Here is a 15740-nt window from a genome sequence, read left to right on the forward strand (position 1 = left end):
AGGCAGTGCGCATGCTCAGTAGCATCTGCAGCGTTTCGTGACAACTCTAATAGTCTGCATGGATCACTGGCACGAAGAGTCAGTTCTAATTATGGTTATCTCAGGCTCTTGCACGCTCTATTTTCAGAGGGCCCATCTGAATGGATGTCGGAGATGCCGACAAGGCCGAGGCCCCGCCTCCCCCGCGGCCTGCCAGTCCGGCTGCTCAGCTGCTTTAAAGGAACAGACACTCGTGGTACCGTTCCGCTCGTCCCATTCATTTCACTACTTATTATGCACCCATGATTTCATCCTACCTTTTGCACGCCAGCTGCTCTTAGCCATGTTTACCTCTGGCCTGCGTGAAGTTTCAGAAGCAGTCAGTTGCTCGAGCTGCTGCTCGAGCCCAGAGCTGAAGGTAGGCTGACCCTTTCTGCGCTTAGCTGTTGTCGTGATGATGCGATTACCAATTACAGAAATACATACAGCGATAAATACATCCAAATACGTCCACCGCTGACCAGTCCCATAAAGTTGGGAGTCGCTGAGCACGGCTCCCGACACCAACACCAAGCTGTCCCATGTTCTTCAACCAAGAAACCAGTCGTGCAGAGTTCCCCTTTACCCCACGTCAAAAACAAACAAATAAACAAACAAACAGACACAAATATGTGCGAATCACCTACTTACCCAATCAGACTGCCAGTCTTACGGAAGGGGGTGAAGGGGGCGACGCGGGGAATGCAGATGAGTCGCACCGAAAGCTTCGGCCTGGATCACAAAGAGCAACAAACATGAGACACCGAGCACCTTCCACCAGACCAGCAGTTCATCCAGCAGACTAGACCTCCAGTCTAGTCTGCAGTCAGAACCGCAGGCAAATTCAGCACTGCACATTTCTTCACTAAACCTGCGTCTGCTGACATGGTGGTCGCAGTAGACGGGTTCTAGACGCGAGAAAATGAAAACAGTGAAAGATCAGATGTGTCATAACAGGAAAATTGAATCCCTTAAAATACGATCATTTATTTATCCAGTGCATTTCTGACCGAAAGCAACTGTATTTGAGAAGGAGCAGCGTTTTATTGTGAAATTAATCTATAAGATATAACAACTGACTACACACACACACACACACACACACACACACACACTGGCTGGTCTGGCTGCTCTTACTGTAGAAGTAGTTAGAAGAGTTTTTCTTACTTTGTTAAACTGAACTCTGACTCCTCTAACTGTCTGTAGTGTGTGTCTGTCTACCTGTCTGCCTTTCTGTTCATTGTCTCACACTGCACTCTTACAATCACACACACACACACACACACATTATACACATGCATTAGCACCAACCACCCAACAGTTATTAATTTTGAGGTTTTTTTATTATTATTACTATTGTGTTGTTACATTGGTGTTATTCTGTAAGTTAGTGTTAGTGGCATGTTACATATTTTCATATTGAATACATTATATATATATATATATATATATATATATATATATATATATATATATATATATATATATATATATTATAAAGTATTTTATTTATTTATTTATTTGGCCCAATTTTAATTGTTAAATTTTACATTGACTTCCATTCAGTTAAGCACATTTTTGCCCTTTCCTATAAAATCACAATTTTGGAGATACTTGCTTTTCATTGCACAGCAACTGTATATAAATATAGGAAACTGACAATTGAAGAAATAATGTTTAATGTAAACAATTTAGCAAATATATTCACAAAACCAGCACACTCAGTACACTCAGTACTACTCACTACTCCTCAATACTCCTCAGTACTCCTCATTACTCCTCATTACTCCTCAATACTCCTCAGTACTCCTCAGTACTACTCACTACTCTTTACCACTCCTCGGTACTCCTCAGTACTCCTCAATACTCCTCAGTACTCCTCACTACTCTTTACCACTCCTTAGTACTCCTCAATACTCCTCAGTACTCCTCACTACTCTTTACCACTCCTTAGTACTCCTCAATACTCCTCAGTACTCCTCAGTACTACTCACTACTCTTTACCACTCCTTAGTACTCCTCAATACTCCTCAGTACTCCTCAATACTCCTCACTACTCTTTACCACTCCTTAGTACTCCTCAATACTCCTCAGTACTCTTCAATACTCCTCACTACTCTTTACCACTCCTTAGTACTCCTCAATACTCCTCAGTACTCCTCACTACTCTTTACCACTCCTTAGTACTCCTCAATACTCCTCAATACTCCTCAGTACTACTCACTACTCTTTACCACTCCTTAGTACTCCTCAATACTCCTCAGTACTACTCACTACTCTTTACCACTCCTTAGTACTCCTCAATACTCCTCAGTACTCCTCAGTACTCCTCAATACTCCTCATTACTCCTCAATACTCCTCAGTACTACTCAGTACTCTTCAGTACTCCTCAGTACTGCGGGTCTCAGATAAATAACTGTGAATAAAAAAACATTTTTTAGTTTTCATAGAAAAGCTATAAAATAGAGTGAGGCTAAACCCATCCATAAATTATATTACATATTTACTGCTACCCCTAAATTTTAAACTTATTTATTTATTTTGAACAAATTGTTATTTTTGTCATTGTCGTTTGATTTTATTATTTTAATTTTTTCTCTCTGTCTGTCGTGCTTGCAGAAGCCGGTCATTACTCCAGTGCTCTATTCATGTATACCTCTCTAAATTTATATATAATGGTTCATATGAGTGGTGAAATGGCACACTGACACACACACACACACACAGCGGTTATGACAGCTGATTCTAGTAAATATGAATGTTTATTTGAATGCTAATGTCAGAGCACGAGAAAAGGGGAAGCGGCGGTTTCCCCCAAAACTAAACCATTTGACTGTACCTGCAGCCTACAGTCAGGCCCTGGACCCCGGGTGCCACTGCAGAGCCGTTACGGTGGGCTGAATGACCCTGTGCTCTGGGTGTGCCTGATGACTTGTGAACTAATCGGGGTAACGACAGGGGCGTATCTGCGACGATGACCCCTGCTGGAGGGCAGGTGAAGAGGTTAAGCAAACAGCCGTGGACTGTGACAGTAATCCTGCCATTCTGACGGTGCATTCAGTGGCGGGCCGAAGCCGGCGCTGCCCTTCACCGTAAAGCGCTTAAAGTCACAGTGCGGCCACGGGCAATTTGCGGTGACTGAGAAGGAACTGTTTATCTAAGGAAGCGGAGTGTTAGCGTAGCCCTGACTGGGATATCTAATGAGGCCTAGGGCTGGGCCTAGGATTTTATCTGACAGTCATGTTTATTGATAAAGGGTCTATATATTGAAAAGAGTTTGAGGCTGTACCGTTTACAGCACAGTACATGAATTAATCTGTATAATTTCATCTAATTATATGTTTTGATTCTCATATTTCATATAAAAATATCAGTGGTGTAAATGGTCACATGATTAGAGCTTTTGGCTTGAAGCTAAAACCTGAAAAAGATGATATCTGTATCTGGAGCTCGACAAAAGCAAGTAAATAAGGCCTGTTAGAACAAGAACTATGGCTAGAACTGAGATATTTGATAGATATCATCTTTAAAGGCTTATTTATTAATATTCTACTCTATTATTTAAATTGTAAAAAATAAATTTTACCATAATTTATTTATTGTATTGATATATTTATATTATTGATATAATATATCTTATAACTTGGGATAAATTACCATAGGCTGGGACATATATACAGTATATATATATATATATATATATGGCCCAGCCTATGGTAATTTATCCCTAGTTATAAGAGCAGTTCAGCCGAAATGATAAAAGACATCTTTGTGAATGAGGTTCAGTACAGGCCAGCCAATCAGAGCATTGCTCATTTCCTTATGTCTCAAACACACGGCAACAAAAACAGCTTGTCTTAGTTAAGCTTCACTATTGAGCATGTTAAGTGTGTGACAAAGCCACCGCCTTCGCTTTTCTCTTCAGTGGAAAGGCAGCCTGATTGCTAGGGGACCCCCTGGAGAGTATTCACCCCTGGAGATTGACAGGAACATAAAAGTGCCCCAGCGACGGGATGTAATGGTGGGGAAATGCCTCTAAAGCGTCCCCTGGCTGCTAAGAAAAGAAGATCCGTAGGTGGCCTTTGAGACCTCTCGAGTCTCACAGCCATTCACAATTATCTGAGGGGGTAAAGAGCTCTCTATGAGAGTTTCCTGCTTGTAGAACATCTCCTGACCCTGCTTCATTGAAAGGATTAAGACCTCTTCTTCATGGCTTTAATGTCAGCTGTGCTCTGAAAAGCATGCCCTGAACCTTCATCTAGGGCTTAACGTTAAATTAGGGCTGCGACTATTGATTATAATCCAGTAATCTGGAGATAACAACAATCACAGGATGGGCCTGAATGGATATTGTAAGTTTAGGGTGGCACTTACTGCTCATAGAATGTTTATTCTAATGTTATATAGAGTTAATTACAGGTAGATGCTCTCACTGACCACTGACTTTATGTTTATTTGGGTTTATTCTAATGTTATATAGAGTTAATTACAGGTAGACACTCTCACTGACCACTGACATTATGTTTATTTGGGTTCATTCTAATGTTATATAGAATTAATTGCAGGTAGACACTCTCACTGACCACTGACTTTATGTTTATTTGGGTTTATTCTAATGTTATATAGAATTAATTGCAGGTAGACACTCTCACTGACCACTGACTTTATGTTTATTTGGGTTTATTCTAATGTTATATAGAATTAATTACAGGTAGACACTCTCACTGACCACTTTTTGTTTATTTGGGTTAATTCTAATGTTATCTAGAGTTAATTACAGGTAGACACTCTCACTGACCACTGACTTTATGTTTATTTGGGTTTATTCTAATGTTATCTAGAGTTAATTACAGATAGACACTCTTACTGACCACTGACTTTATGTTTATTTGGGTTTATTCTAATGTTATCTAGAGTTAATTACAGGTAGACACTCTCACTGACCACTGACTTTATGTTTATTTGGGTTCATTCTAATGTTATATAGAATTAATTGCAGGTAGACACTCTCACTGACCACTGACTTTATGTTTATTTGGGTTTATTCTAATGTTATATAGAATTAATTGCAGGTAGACACTCTCACTGACCACTGACTTTATGTTTATTTGGGTTTATTCTAATGTTATATAGAGTTATTTACAGGTAGTTATGGATTATTTGTGTGTAAGAATACATTATGTCCTCATAAACATGTTTATATGTGTATTCTGCTATAATGACCATGCCTGAGACAGTCAGCATTTCTGTACTCAAGATTAGTGTAATGCCCTTGGGGGGCTAGGCAGAGCCCACTTGGGGTGAATCAGAGGTAAACTGATTGGAAAAAACCCAAAATTCTGCAGTAGTGTGATCGTCAGCACAAATGGCCTTGCAGGTGTTAGCACTCTTTTAAAAAACAAAGTCGTAAGAACGAAGGACATAAGCGAATACAAAAGTGACAGGGTTAAGGGGTAAGGGGCTTCCCATAGTAATATAAGCGGACCCAATCGTGAGATATTATGATAAAAAAAATATGCGTGGGGGTAGCCACAGCTAGACAAGGACAGTATATAAGGCCCAAGAGGAGCCACACTTTTTTAGACTGCTTTGGGAGAGTGCTGGCTGTCTCAGGCTAACGCATTACATGTAGTGCCTTAGTCTTCACCTATTTTGTACACTTTATACAGAAATAAAGGTTGCACTCTGCCTTTCTATTGACTACGGAGCTGGATTCTTTTGTGCACCATTTCTAAATGCTTATTAGCTGATTGGGGGAATTTATAGAGAAAAAGAGCCGACAGTAGACACTCTTACTGACCTCTGACTTTATGTTTATTTGGGTTTATTCTAATGTTATATAGAATTTTACAGGTAGACACTCTCACTGACCACAGACTTTGTGTTTATTTGGGTTTATTCTAATGTTATATAGAGTTAATTACAGATAGACACTCTTACTGACCACTGACTTTATGTTTATTTGGGTTTATTCTAATGTTATATAGAGTTAATTACAGATAGACACTCACTGATCACTGACTTTATGTTTATTTGGGTTTATTCTAATGTTATATAGAGTTAATTACAGATAGACACTCACTGATCACTGACTTTATGTTTATTTGGGTTTATTCTAATGTTATATAGAGTTAATTACAGGTAGACACTCACTGATCACTGACTTTATGTTTATTTGGGTTTATTCTAATGTTATATAGAGTTAATTACAGATAGACACTCTTACTGACCACTGACTTTATGTTTATTTGGGTTTATTCTAATGTTATATAGAGTTAATTACAGGTGAACGTGCCCTTGGTAATGTGCCTCAGACACTTTACAAGATGTGGAAAGTTCCTTACAGCACTTTGGAAGAACCTCTTAAGGTGCTTTAAGGGTTTTAGAAGAAAAAGGATCCTTGAAGGTCCCTTAACCCATTAGAAAGCTTAAGTCCTGCCAGCGGGCCGAAGGTGTTACTACACACATCTATTACTAGAGAATAGCCCCACCAGTTTGTACAAACGTCCGTGTAGTTACTGAGTAATACACCTTGTGTGTGATATGTTTTTCTTGATTTAGCTGTTAAAGCAACCATATACGGTTCCTCCACGGATTCAAACTGAAGAACCCCTACCTACCTACCTCAAGTACCTTGAGGATCTTCTACTTTTAACATTACTGAATATCCTGGATGCGTCACAGCACATTTATTTTGTTCCTAAAGCTCAGTTTCAACACATTTAACCATTCAAACTCTTTCATAAATGATAATAAAATCTCATTTATTAAACCTAACCAGTTCAGACTAGTCCCAGTTCTAGAACCAAAGTTCTGAAATTATTACTTATTATCTGGATTTTAACCTTAAAATAATTACAGAAGAAGTCATATAACCTTCTTTCACACTAAAGAAAACCACTAAAGAGCTGCTCAGTTAACTGAAGTGATTCAGGAATTTTGAGTAATATTTAAATCATATTATTATGGGTTAAAGCTAGTGTGTAAAAGGGTGATTTTGTGTTTATAGATTTTAGTTTTTTTTTTTTTTATAAAATGCTGATTCTGTTTTGTTCAGTCCGACTTATATCAACATTTTGAGATTTTGAGATTTCGTAATATTATATTTACGCTGAATTGCCCACCTCTATTCTGCCATTCTAAAATCAATGCAGTTGAATCATCAGCTCCAGATTAAAGCATGCATTTTCACCGTCCTTTTGGCACAAGATAAGGATTACAACACTGAATGCAGATTATCATCCTCCTAACACATGGCCTTTCCTAGACCGCTCTGGTCCTCATCTTGGTCTACACAGTTCATTTTACACCCAAAACAAACCCTAGGCCGAATGTTTCTAAGACCAGACCGGACAGTAGTACAGCAAGTGTAGAGAGAAGTGTTAGATGCCAGTTCTGCTGAAAAAACACTTGCAGGATTACTCGCAGGTCAAAGCCTGAACCAAACAAGCATCTATAAAAGACCAGGCTGTAGGAATCCAAGCAGGGCAAGATGGGCCTGGCCCTAATGCTTAAAGCTGCACTAATGCTAAACTGCTGAAGACCTGCAGTGTAAAACACCACGAGATAAGATTACGTGCACATGCCCGACCTCCAATCATCACTGATTTACTGCGGTGCTTCGGTCGGCTCTTCCTGCCTAATGGCCATATGTTTTCATCGAAAGTCTTCAATTTGTCATCAGTAGCTTCAGACCATCGCAATCAGGCCAGCGGGTCGTTCCCCATCTCGCCATATCGCTGTTTCTGGTTCTCCTCTGTTCTTTGATGGTCTGCTGGGGAAAGATAAACCTCTACTGCTTTAATATGTAAAGTGGAAAAGTGGAGGCTGTCGGAGAGCTGGAGGATCTCCCATTATCATTTCCCTAACCTTTTCCATCTGCCAGGTCCGACCGGCCTCAACGCCAAACTGCCAGCGTGCATCAGATCACGACTTTACGTAAGAACCTGCTCGGACCTCGCCTACATGATAGCCCAGTCAAAACATGTGCCCGGTTGAAGAGTACAAGCTTGGTTTGACGGATATGAGGATAAACACGGATACAATAATAAAGTACACTAAATATATCTGGAGCTGTTTTTAATGTTACTAAAAAAGAAAGAAAGATGATTTGATGTTGGTTAATGTAATTATGCTTATTATCATCACACAAATTACTCCCCTAATTACAAATTACTCTCATACTAATTACAAATAACTGGTGATTGCTAATTACTTCTCTTCTATTTACAAATTACCACCTACTAATTACAAATAACTCTTAATGACAACTATTCTCCGACTAATTACAAATTACCCCACTAATTACAAATTACTTGTAATTCCAAATGACTCTCCTACTAATTACAAATAACTCTCCCTACTAATTACAAATAACCCTCTACTAATTACAAATAACTTTCTATTAACCTACTATTTACAAATTACTCTTATGCCAATTACAAATAACTTCTAATTACAAACTATTCTCATACTAATTACAAATTACCCCCTACTAATTACAAATGACTTCTAATTACAAAGTACTCTTCTGCTAGTTACAAATAACTCCTCTACTATTTATAAATGACCCCCTACTAATTACAAATAACTCCTAATTACAAATGACTCTCCAAACTAATTACAATTTACTTAATATACTAGATTTCATTACTGTTGTGCAAAAACCTTGTATTTCCATTTTTCTCTTTTCTCCGAAATCTGAATCTGGCAGTTGTTCTTTACATTGTTTTAGAATTTAATTAAGAATGGACCAATAGAAATGCTCCAAAATGTATATGAGTAACTCTTTTTACACTGATTCCACTGAAATATATTATGTAAATGTATTTTCTTTCTCCTGCATTTATCTGAACCTAGATGGGAATATTTTTACTTCTATTTACTCCAATAATTTCAGAAAGCCAAAATATGGCTTATTCATAACATTAAATGTGGATTAAATTTGGTTTAGAGATTAAAGCATTTTCTTTTAAAAAAATCTTATTTTTTCTGAAATGTGAGATTTGATACTATTGTTTAATTATGTTAAAAGTTACAGTTTTCAGCCCTTAAGAACAAAATCCTTAACAAATTAAATCCAGGTCAATCAACAACAATAAAAAGCCAAAAGAACCAAAAGTAGAAGTCCAACATTTCCACTTCTTAATCCTGACTCTGCACACTTGACAGTCTATCCATGCCAAGTTAAAGAATGACACTGAGCTCTGCTGAAAGACTGGCTGTGAAACTATGAAATCCTCGCCGCCTCAACCAAACTCCAAAATCTCCCTGAACTCACAGCACTGTTCCTGTAACTTTCAGTCCAGTTTCTTTCCATTTGGTTGAAGTTTCTAGAAGTTTGACTTGACTTGAATAGATACAGATCCTCACTGGGGCGCCGTGAGACAGGCCGAAACGACAGTGTTCTGCAGCAGAACTTTCTGAGACTAGAATCCACTGTTTACATCAGTCATAAACAACCATGCAACCGTGAGATTCGCCCTGCGGCCGTCATTAATGCATATGGGAGGAATTAGGCGACTGCATAACAGATGGAGTAAACAATGGATGGAGAACAGATGGAGAAAACAAACAGTACTTGCCATTAATGTTTCCACATGAGTGAAATTTCATGCAATATCTAATGATGATATCTATAATAATAATAATAATAATAATATACACACTGTCTAATGAATATCATATCAAATGATGATATATATAATAATAATATATACATGCTGTCTAATGAATATTATATATAATGATATCTATAATTATAATATATACATGCTATCCAATGAATATAATATCTATAATATAAATAATATATACATGCTATCTAATGGAAATTATATATAATGATGATATCTATAATAATAATAATACTAATAATATATACATAAAATCGAATTAATATAATATCTACTGATGATATTTTACTGAAATATCGGTATCATTACTGTTATGAAAACGCTATTTTATTGTGATAAAATACAATAGTATGTATTTTCAGTTTTATTGTGTTTTGTATAAAAAAATGTGTATGTTTGAAACTTCACTAATGGTTTGATTTTTCAGTTTATATAGCTAAGGATTCATTTTTCAATTTTGAGTTCTCCAGTTGGTGAAATCTCTTCTTTCCTATGGTTTAAACAGATTAGCGACCACTACCTCATGTTTTTAGCTCCATGTAATCATGCTAACATTAGCTAAACATGTGTTAGCAAACATACTAGAACCAGTAACGTTGGATTTGATTGGGTTGAATAAAATGATCATTGATCATTCAATTAGTCTTCAGTCTGTCATTTTAACAGATTAGCAACAGTTACATTTAATATCTCTGTAAACATAATGCTAAGATTAGCCAGACAGCACTATCAAACTGATTAATGTATACATTCAAATTATCAATATATTGAATTTGACCCGATTTCATATAAAACATAATGGTTGATCATCCAATCTGTCAAATCTTTACTATTATTAGCTAATATTAGCCCCTGCTACATGTAACTGATCTAATAGTCAGGCTAAGATATGTCAAGTGTTCAGCAGCAAAATATCAACTTTGATTTGGATAAAAAAATGAGTTATAGTTTTTCATTCAGGGTTTTTTTAATCTGTCAGATGAACAGATTAGCGGTAGCTACATGTAATTTATCTCTATAAAATCATGCTAACACTAGTTTGCCATGCAGAAGCAGACTTCTAAAATATGCATTAACACCAATAATATATTGGATTTATTGGGAACATATTAATTTATCAGTTATCAGTTATCAGTTATCAGTTTCTGTTCTGTTCTTTTGCTCAAACAGATTAGCAACAACTGTGTAATTAAGATGTACCAAAATCATGCTAAGTAGCAAACGGCTAAAATACACACTGGAACACAGATATTAGGAGTTCTACAATGTGTCAAAACCTTTCTATAATTTAAACAGATTATCTACAGCTAATTCAGTTTTATAAAATGACGCTAATATTAGCCAGATGTGAATTAGCTAACTGGTAAAATTTCGATCACACTAGAACCAACAAAATATTGGATTTTATCGTATTGAGGAAAATTCATTATAGTTATTCAGAAAGTCTCCAATATGTCAAACCTTCTCTAGAATTCAAGCAGATTAGCGAAGGCTATGTGTGATTTAGTTTATAAACATCCTGCTAACTATTAGCTATACTTTGACACTGATTACATTGATAATTAACACTGATAATGCACTGGAATCAACATTATTGGATTTGATCAGACTGGGAAATAAATGATAGTGGTTGTTCATTCACAAAGACTTCTGAACAGATTAGCGGCAGCCTTGCTGAGATATTAGCTGCAAATTCAGACACAGAATTACTGATTTAACTGATATCTGACACTATGTTTTATGCTAATTCACTGTAATCTTTATCTGTGTATGCTAATTCACTAATTACGCAGTGCTCCTGTTACGTAAATTGTCCGAAAAATTAACTAAAGTCAAAATCAGACTTTTTTTCCAAATTACTCTTATACCAATTACAAATAACTTCTAATTACAAACTATTCTCATACTAATTACAAATTACACCCTACTATTTACAAATAACTTCTAATTACAAAGTACTCTTCTGCTAGTTACAAATAACTCCTCTACTATTTACAAATAACTCCTAATTACAAATAACTCCTAATTACAAATGACTCTCCAAACTAATTACAAATTACTTAATATAGTAGATTTCATTACTGTTGTGCAAAAACCTTGTATTTCCATTTTTGCATTCCATTTTCTCTTCTTTACATTGTTTTAGAATTTAATTAAGAATGGACCAATAGAAATGCGCCAAAATGTATATGAGTAATTAATCAAAACATTTCTATAATTTAAACAGATTATCTACAGCTAATTCAGCTTTATAAAATGACGCTAATATTAGCCAGGTGTGTAACCTGCAGTTACTGCTACAGTTACCCTGCTAAATGGTAGCAAAGGTTATGTGTGATTTAGCTTATAAACATCCTGCTAACTATTAGCTATACTTTGACACTCGTAACGTATGCACTGGAATCAACATTATTGGATTTGATCAGACTGGGAAATAAATGACAGTGGTTGTTCATTCAGAAAGACTTCTGAACAGATTAGCGGCAGCCTTGATACCAGTCTCCATAAAATGATGCTAGTAGCTAGCAAACCGCTAAAACACATGCTAATGCTAACATAATATATTGCATTTGTTTGGGGGAAAAAAGAAGAAGCTAAACGTCTCCAATTGATCAGACTTTTTCTTGACTATCGTTTGAACAGATTAGCAACAGCTATGTGTAATTCAGCTGTGTGAAAATCACGCTAAGTAGCAAACTGCTCAAATATGCACCAGATCCAGCAAAATCTGATGCCGACGTGACGTTGATTTGACTGTAATTAACTCATAGTTCACGCTGAAGGTCTCCAAATTGTCCCTTGAGCACATTGGCAGCACTCTGCCACCATCTTTACGCGAGAAGCCTGCAGGAGGGCTACAGCCACGATCCTGCAGACTCACACAGGCTGACCCCAGCTTCAGCTGCACAGTAAATCCCTCGGCTTATGCCTTTATCTAAAGCCATACACTCGCTCACATAAACCTCGAAGGCACCTCAGCGCCTGATAATGACCCCACAATAAACATCGACCTTCAAAATCTGCCTCACATCCAACCACGCTCATATTCTCAGTGCTTTCCACAGCATTGGCCATGTAGGATTAGGCCTTTTTGGGGCCTAATTTTTCATGTAATCATGATGCAAGCATCGTCGGACTTTCCGAGATATTTGCTGCAAATTAGGACACAGAATTACTGATTTAACTGATATCTGACACTATGTTTCATGCTAATTCATTGTAATCTTTATCTGTGTATGCTAATTTACTAATTACACAGTGCTCCTGTTACGTAAATTGTACGAAAAAATTAACGAGAATCAAAATCACACTTTTTTCCGAACCAGATTTCACCTGCAGTTATTGCTACAGTTACCCTGGTAAAGGGATAACTGCTGTTAGCTGTTAGCTTAAGCTACAATACATCTATTAATACAGTTAACAAGCTAATGGTGCTAATAAACACAGTGGCAGTTCAGAAGTCTTTTTAAAAAGTATAAAAGTTAGCGTGTAGGAATTCTTTTAATATTACTAAACTAAACAGTTTTGAACATAAATAAATAAATAAATAAATAAATAAATAAAATGAAATGAACCATTAGCCCTTAGCGTTAGCCTGACTTATTTATTTATTTATTTATTTTTTACTTGTTTTAACAACATCTGGTGTAAACTCTACAGATTAATCTTAACTACATGGGCATTTTAATAGTATTGTGATTATTTCCACAGCAAATGTTGTGATTACACACATATTCTATTCTAAATAGTAAAACAGCTTAAGAATAGGGGTGAATTCTGAGTTTTAAACGTTTAAAAAAAATAAACAAACCTCACATGAATATAAAGACTTTCTGGTCAGTTGATCAGATTTCTACATTGAATTAGCTAGCGAATGTTACTAAAGCACTTACTAATAAAAAACGTAGGTGGTTAAACGTAGCTTTGCAGGAGTTTAACCACCTGCAGTGATGTTCAGCAGGTCCTCCTGCAATCAGATCTGCAGTCACTGTCTTCCACATCTGTAAGCCATGACAATCAGTCAGTTAAACGACTTCAATCACATCACTGATTGCAGGACATCAGGAAGCACATCCACTTCCTTCCACCAGTCTGGAGCAGGCACACACACACACACACACACACACACACACACACACACACACACACACACACACACACTTGAAACCTGGAAACTTGAAACCTGTAAATAGTATATATATATATATATATATATATATATATAAACTAAAAATTTATATATATATATATATAATAAATAAATACTACATACTAAAACAGGTCTGGTATATATATATATATATATATATATATATATATATATATATATATATATATATATATATATATATTTAATCAATGTATTACCCCCCCCCCAATAAGTCACCTCATAACCATACCAGATTATAGTTTTAATTAATAAAGTTAATGACCCCATGCTCAAAGAATGTCTTTAAGGTTCTTAAGTTGCTCTTGAACTGTTCCCCACACTATGTGGAGGTTCTTCATACTTTAAAAAGTTCTTCAACCCATAGAAATTGGTCTGAAGAACTTTAGGGATCCAAAAGTGGTTCTTCTGTGATGTTTAGCACATATACTAGTATTAGTGTCAGTGTAGGAACCTGATTGAGTTTGTTCAGACTGAAATTGTCTAATTCTTTAAATCTTTAAACAGAGGCTGACATACAGTTTGGACACCCCCTTGTCAAATTGTAATTTTTTTATTTTGTTAATTTTTTAGTGTAAATAAATTTTAAAAATCACCTAGACACAATTTTAGACATTCTAGACAAGCTGTTCTAACTAGCTGAGGTTTTCCTGGGTAAATAGCAAAGCACTTTGTAAGTCACTCTGGATAAGAGCATCTGCTAAATGCCATAAATGTAAATGTAGACACAATTACTATTTCTTTTCTAGATTTTTAAGTATTGATAAAAAATTTACTTAATTTTTTACTTAATTATTTACTTTTAAACATGCTACCCCCCTCCATTATGATAAATTAGTTAAGTAAAAATATGTATATGTCCTAATTTATAGAAGATGAGAACTTATGCTTATGCATACTTATGTATACCTTATACTTGCAATATTACCTATACATGTAATTTAACCAGGTATGTCCTGGTTGTGCATTGTATTATTATAATTAACTACATATAAATGCAGCACTGAAAATCATTACAATTAAAAATCATTAAAAATCAACCTCACTGCCTGAACGCTGATATTCACTGCAATTAGCACTGTCAATACTGCTAAACACAGTGACATGGCATTTCTAGTGGAACACCAAAACCAGTAGACCAGCATAGAAACCATGTAAGTATTTACAATATACCATATATACAGTACCACGGTATATACAGGCCAGCCCTGCTCTCAATATGACAACAGTAAGGTCAGATTACAGGTTATCAGCATTACCTGCCGTCGCTCCACTAGATCAGGTGCTCCTCTTCCTGCCTGAAATGTCAGACAGGTCGACAAATCGAGTTTCCAAGCTGTAAAAGAAAGAAAGCAACAAACGCTGATAGATTAAAAAAATAAAAGAAGCCCGACTCCGGCTCTACTCGCCGTGTTAAAATGCTCACATCCCAAAAAAATTCTGCTTCTTGTTTGGTCACAAAGCCATGTAATTAACAGCGACGGTGCAGCTGTGCTAGGCCCAGCCGACCAGGCTAGCTGCCATGCACCCCATGCACAAACCCAGGGTGCAATAATGAGCACTATGACTGTTGTGACAGAGCCTTTGCCAAGAATTTCCACAGCCTTTGTGTGACTCCCACCAGGCCTGACGTTTAATAAGACAAGCTGCAGTAAGTGCCCAACAACCTGTTCGTAATGATGCATGGTTAGAAATTACTCAACAGCTTCAGATATCTGCTTCCCACTGCATTCTCTCCTCACAGTGGGATCTCAGAGTTTCCTCAGAGTGCTCGTCTGTGACCAGTGTGGAAATATTAGACCTAATCCACAAAGATCTTCATAAGAATTCTCTGAAATTCTCTCTCTGTCAGATTTCTGCAGATTCTCCAGAGTAGTTTACGTCTAGCTAATCTCAACCAGAGTAGTTAATATCTAAC

General features: G+C 36.5%; 1 long non-coding RNA gene across 1 annotated transcript; it reads right to left on the minus strand.

Annotated features, from left to right (window-relative positions):
• Positions 1 to 684: 684 nt before the first annotated feature.
• On the minus strand, positions 685 to 15162 carry LOC140546393 (uncharacterized). The gene is made up of 3 exons (XR_011978330.1): positions 15082 to 15162; positions 13548 to 13655; positions 685 to 750 (listed from the first exon to the last, which is right to left on the minus strand). It is a non-coding gene; the product is annotated as an uncharacterized lncRNA (long non-coding RNA).
• Between the last annotated feature and the right edge of the window lie 578 nt (positions 15163 to 15740).

This window comes from Salminus brasiliensis, chromosome 24 (genome assembly GCF_030463535.1).
Source record: "Salminus brasiliensis chromosome 24, fSalBra1.hap2, whole genome shotgun sequence".
Classification (NCBI taxonomy): Eukaryota; Metazoa; Chordata; class Actinopteri; order Characiformes; family Bryconidae; genus Salminus; species Salminus brasiliensis.